Source organism: Rhincodon typus, chromosome 20, assembly GCF_021869965.1.
Source record: "Rhincodon typus isolate 14 chromosome 20, sRhiTyp1.1, whole genome shotgun sequence".
Taxonomy (NCBI): Eukaryota; Metazoa; Chordata; class Chondrichthyes; order Orectolobiformes; family Rhincodontidae; genus Rhincodon; species Rhincodon typus.
Window position 1 is genome coordinate 43,900,264 of NC_063351.1, and position 6,480 is coordinate 43,906,743.

The window sequence follows — 6,480 nt, forward strand, 5'->3', positions numbered from 1 at the left end:
GCAGGGGTGAATGTGCTCAGGTCAGGGGCAGGGGGCTCTGAGCTCAGGTCAGGGGGCAGGGGTGAATGTGCTCAGGTCAGGGGGCTGGGGTCACTGTGATCAGGTCAGGGGTCAGGGGTCACTGGGCTCAGCTCAGGGAGTAAGGGGCTGGGCTAGGACCCATGCTTTCTTTTCCATTTCCTGTTCACATTCACAAACTGCAGTGACTGTACGCAAAGGGAAATTACTTGCATTCCTATCACATCTTTCATAGCCTTACATTGTCCAAAGTAGTTTTACAGCCGACAAATTACTTTTTTTGAAGTATAATCGCTGTTACAATGTAGGAAGCGCTGCAGCGAATTTGCCCACAGTAAGCTCCTACAAGCAACAATGAGATAAAGTCCAGATAATCTCGTTAAATAATGCTGGTTTGGAGATGACTATTAGCCCCGGGTCACTGTGGAGAACCTCCCTGAGCTTCTCCAAAATAGAAGGCATGGGATATTTTACATCTAGCCAAGGGAGCAGAACAGAGTAACTGTTTAACATTTCATATGAAAGGAAGCTCTAACTTAGATTCTACTCCCGACTCTCCACAATAGAATTGAAACCATCCCCTTCAGACCCAGAAAGAATGTACAGGAGTCTGAAAGGGCTAGTACTTGATTGTACACAATAAGCACCACCCCAGGTGATAATGCCATTTGGGCTTGGCCAGAAGGAGTATGCAGGAGATGGACCTGGGGCGTGTGTGGTCCTTTCACTCTCTGTAACGATGTGATTAAAGTCATGCAACCTATTATAATGGTTGCAATAACACAATAAACTTTACATTTTTAACACAACAAAACTCTTCTAGTTGGACCAGAAAGTTGGACATTCTCATCCACCCTGGAGCTCTTTGGTCTGGTAGGAACAGAAACATAACAGTACTCTCTGAGTCATGTCTGACATTCTTATGAATGGACGTTCTATTACTGATACAGCAATGCTGCTCCCTCCAACACCTAATGAAGAAGCTACCTCTCTTTCTGTCCCAGCTATTCATCTGTTTTGCATCATTCCCTATGCAACTCCTCATGTAGCACCTGCCCCACATGTGGTAGTGTCGGGTAATTGCAAAGTGAACTTATCAGACATCTCTGAACATGTGGAACTGAAGTGGAAACCAGGCATCCCCCCAACCCCCAAGTGAAGTAGTCAGAGTCTCAGAGGACCATCAGGCTGCTTTCCCTTTCGAGAGCGCTGGCTGGTGGTGAGTTTAACCTTAGGGTCACAACGTCTCTGGCTGGTGGTGAGTTTAACCTTAGGGTCACAACGTCTCCAGCTAGGGGTGGGGTTGAGAAGGTGGTTCCATCAACTGGTACGGGAATTGAACCCACACTGCTGCTATCACTCCATATGGCAAACCAGCCATGCTGACTTCAACCCCAAAGGACTGCCTAAGATACTTCAGAAACCATAACTGACCACTGCTGCTTCAATCAAGCAAGTTTAGATGGTAGACACATTGTTGTGACTATAGTGCTAACTGAATAGAGTCCAAAGGATTACAAAGAAAGGGACATTTGTAGAATCATAGAATCCCTACAGTGTGGAAGCAGGCAATTCGGCCCATTGAGTCTACACTGACCCTGCAAAGAGCATCCCACCCTAACTGTGTAACCTGCCTTTCCCACGGCCAATTCATCCAATCTGCAGATCTTTGGACTGTGGGAGGACACCGGAGCAAACCCACACAGACACGGGGAGAATATGCAAACTCCACACAGACAGTCGCCTGAATTAAACCCGGGTCCCTGGCACTGTGAGGCACCAGTGCTAACCATACCATGGTATGCCATTGTTCCACTTTATATTGTTAGTAGGACAGATAATCAGATAAAAGGAGGAGATGAGGGAAGTGTTGGGCATTACAATGAGGTACATTTGGCATTCTGTGCTTCCAACATTATAACAGTGACGATGCTCAAAAGTATTTCGTAGGCAGTGAAACAGTTTGACTTGCTTTCACAGAGGTCACTCTACAATTGCAAATCTTTCTGCTCGCACACAGCAAGCTCCTGCCAACAGCAATGAGGTAAATGCTTTTACGCTCCACCTGAGATTATGGTAAAAGTCTCAGGTTAAGATCTAGCCAGGCCTTTCAGCAATATGCACCTCGCTCCCTGTCCTGTCCTGATGGAGACACCAGCATTTTGTGCTGGAATCTGCTTGGGTCCCAGACCTCAGGCCTCGGAAGAAAGGGGCCCGCTAACCTCGACTGATTGATTGAGTGCATAAAGCACCATCCACTCTGATAGTAGCACAGGATTGAGGAATGTAGTAGCACTGGGGACAGGATTTACCAGGATGTTGCCTTGGCTGGAGAGTTTAACTGCAAAGAGAGATTGAGTGGACAGAAGTTTTACCCACACCTCCACCCCCAACATCTGAATTTATCTCCATCATTTCATACCCTCCAGCCTGATGCTGTGCTCTGTTGAATTCCATCGAGAGAAAATTTCCACAGGAAGGTAGGGCATAAAGACCATTGCATTGGTTTGAAATGAGTGTCCTTCGCTCCATAGTTTGTAAACAGTCCAACTCGGGAAGGGGCCAAACTGGACCTGGTGTTGGGGAATGAGCTTGGCCAGGTGGTTGAAGTTTCAGGAGGGGATTACTTTGGGAATAGTGATCACAATTCTGTAAGTTTTAGAATACTGTTGGACAAAGACGAGAGTGGTCCTAAAGGAAGAGTGCTAAATTGGGGGAAAGCCAACTATAGCAAAATTCGGCAGGAGCTGGGGAATGTGGATTGGGAGCAGCTGTTTGAGGGTAAATCCACATTTGATATGTGGGAGGCTTTTGAAGAGAGGTTGATTAGAGTGCAGGACAGACATGTCCCTGTGAAAATGAGGGATAGAAAGGGCAAGATTAGGGAACCATGGATGACAGGTGAAATTGTGAGACTAGCAAAGAAGAAAAAGGAAGCATACATAAGGTCGAGGCGACTGAAAACAGACGAAGCTTTGGAAGAATATCAGGAAATTAGGACCAATCTGAAACGAGGAATTAAGAGGGCTAAAAGGGGTCATGAAATATCTTTAGCAAACAGGGTTAAGGAAAATCCCAAAGCCTTTTAATCGTACGTGAGGAGCAAGAGGGTAACTAGAGGAAGGGTTGGCCCACTCAAGGACAAAGGAGGGAAGTTATGTGAGGAGTCAGAGAAAGTGAGTGAGATTCTTAACGAGTACTTTGTGTCGGTATTCACCGACGAGAGGGACAAGACGGATGTTGAGGTTAGGGATAGATGTTTGATTACCCTAGGTCAAGTCAGCATGAGGAGGGGGTAAGTGTTGGATATTCTGAAAGGCATTAGGTTGGACAAGTCCCCAGGTCCAGATGGGATCTATCACAGGTTACTGAGGGAAACGAGAGAGGAAATAGCTGGGACCTTAACAGATATCTTTGCAGCATCCTTGAGCATGGGTGAGGTCCCAGAGGACTGGAGAATTGCTAATGTTGTCCCCTTGTTTAAGAAGGGTAGCAAGGATAATCCAGGTAATTATAGACCGGTGAGCCTGACGTCAGTAGTGGGGAAGCTGCTGGAGAAGATACTGAGGGATAGGATCTATTTACATTTGGAAGAAATGGGCTTATTAGTGATAGGCAGCATGGTTTTGTGCAGGGAAGGTCATGTCTTACCATCTTGATAGAATTCTTTGAGGAAGTGACAAAGTTGACAGAAGAGGGAAGGGCTGTGGATGTCATATACATGGACTTCAGTAAGGTATTTGATAAGGTTCCCCATGGTAGGCTGATGGAGAAAGTGAAGTCGCATGGGGTTCAAGGTGTACTAGCTAGATGGATAGAGAACTGGCTGGGCAACAGGAGACAGAGTTGTAGTGGAAAGGAGTTTCTCAAAATGGAGAACTGTGACCAGTGGTGTTCCACAGGGATCCGTGTGTTGGGACCACTGTTGTTTGTGATATACATAAATGATCTGGAGGAAGGTATAGATGATCTGATTAGCAAGTTTGCAGATGACACTAAGATTGGTGGAGTAGCAGATAGTGAAGGGGACTGTCGGAGAATGCAGCAGAATATAGATAGATTGGAGAGTTGGACGGAGAAATGGCAGATGGAGTTCAATCCAGGCAAATGCGACGTGATGTATTTTGAAAGATCCAATTCAAGAGCGACCTATACAGTAAATGGAAAAGCCCTGGGGAAAATTGATGCACAGAGAGATCTGGGTGTTCAGGTCCATTGTACCCTGAAGGTGGCAACGCAGGTCGATAGCATGGTCAAGAAGGCATACGGCACGCTTTCTTTCATCGGACGGGGTACTGAGTACAAGAGTTGGCAGGTCATGTTACAGTTGTATAGGACTTTGGTTTGACCACATTTGGAATACTGCATACAGTTCTGGTCGCCACATTACCAAAAGGATGTGGATGCTTTGGAGAGGGTGCAGAGGAGGTTCACCAGGATGTTGCCTGGTATGGAGGGTGCTAGCTATGAAGAGAGGTTGAATAGATTAGGATTATTTACATTAGAAAGACGAAGGTTGAGGGGGGACCTGATTGAGGTCTACAAAATCACGAGAGGTATAGACAGGGTGGATGGCAAGAAGCTTTTTCCCAGATTGGGGGTCTCAATTACTAGGGGTCACGATTTCAAGGTGAGAGGGGAAAAGTTTAAGGGAGATATGCGTGGAAAGTTCTTTACGCAGAGGGTGGTGGGTGCCTGGAACACGTTGCCAGCAGAGGTGGTAGAGGCAGGCATGATAGTGTCATTTAAGATTTATCTAGACAGATACATGAATGGGCAGGGAACAGAGGGATACAGATCCTTGGAAAATAGGCGACAGGTTTAGATAGAGGATCTGGATCGGTGCAGGCTTGGAGGGCCGAAGGGCCTGTTCCTGTGCTGTAATTTTCTTTGTTCTCTTTGTTCTTTGTTTAGGTGAACGATTTGCAGGATTTCACTATGTTCTTCATATACGTTGCAATATCCTGTTAACCCAGAACATCGGGAGCTGCATGCTGCAATCTAATCAAGTGTTTTGAGTGGTTTATAGATAGAATAACAGATACCCGGAGTGAATTACAGACTGGGATCTAATTAAGGGTTTGGGCGGTTTGTATATAACATAACAGGTACCCAGGAGTGAGTTACAGACTGGCATCTAATTGAGGAGTTCAGGGGCTATATATATTATATTATTATATATAAGTATATATTGAATAATGGATACCTGGAAGTGAGATACAGACTGGACTCTAATCAAGGGCTTCAGGGATTTATACTTACAGTAACAGATACCCAGGTGTGAGTTACAGAGTGGAATCTAATTGAGGAGTTCAGGAGGTTTATACATGGAATAACAGATACCTGGGGGTGAGTTACAGATTGAAATCTAATTGAGGAGTTCAGAAGGTTTATGTATGGAATAACAGATACACCGAACTGAGTTACACACTGGAATCTAACCAAGGAGTTCAGGGATTTATATATATAGAATAACAGATACCCAGAAGTGAGTTACAGACTGGAATTTAATCAAAAAGTTCAGGAGGTTTGTATATATAATAACAAATACCCAGGGGTGAGTTGGAGGGTGAACTGCAACCAAGGGGTTTGGGTGGTATATCTGTGAATGAGTTAGTAAGCTGAAGGAGGAAGACATATCAAAATTAATAACAAACTTATATGAAAGTGGCTATTTTTCTGTCTTCTACCTTCATCAGCATGTTCTGGAGTGCAGGAATGTGAACACTGTGGTTAGCAACAGCAGCAGAGAATCGAAACACATTTCACCCTTGGATAAAGAATCTAAAGTAACATGTTTTGCTTGGAAGAGATACTTTAGTGCAATGCCAGAGACTGAGAAATCAATTAGACGGATTGGAATTTGACACTCAGTTCAGAGTTATGCTTGGATGGTGAGTGTGCCTTTTTCAGGATTAGCAATAAGGAATAAATTAAATCTTTTTACAAATCACAGGTGGAGAGAATTGACTGATGGTTTGGACACTTTCACTCAACCCATTTTAGCAACATTTGCTGTTGGTCAGACTGAGATCTAACATTCAGAATGCTAGAACATTTTAGCTTTGACACTGGCTGATGGGGTCTTGTGGTGCAGTGATAGCGCGCCTACTTCTGAATCAGGAGGCCTGGGTTCACATCCCACCTGCTCCAGGGTTGTGCTATCGCATATCTCAGCAAGGTGGATAAAAGTATTCTGAAGTTGGCTATTACAGGCTCACACCAGGTCTGTCTAAATTAGGAGTTGGAAAGTTATGGTGACATTGGTGAGGCCTCTTCTGGAATACTGCTTCCCATTCTGGTCACCCAGTTATGAGAAGGGTATTATTAAGCTGGAGAGGGTTCAGAAGAGATTTACCAGGATGTTGCTGGGTATGGAAAGTTTGAATTATAAAGAAAGGCTGGGAATTTTTTTGCTGGAGTGTAGGAGGTTGAGAGACGACCTTACAGAAGTTTATAAGA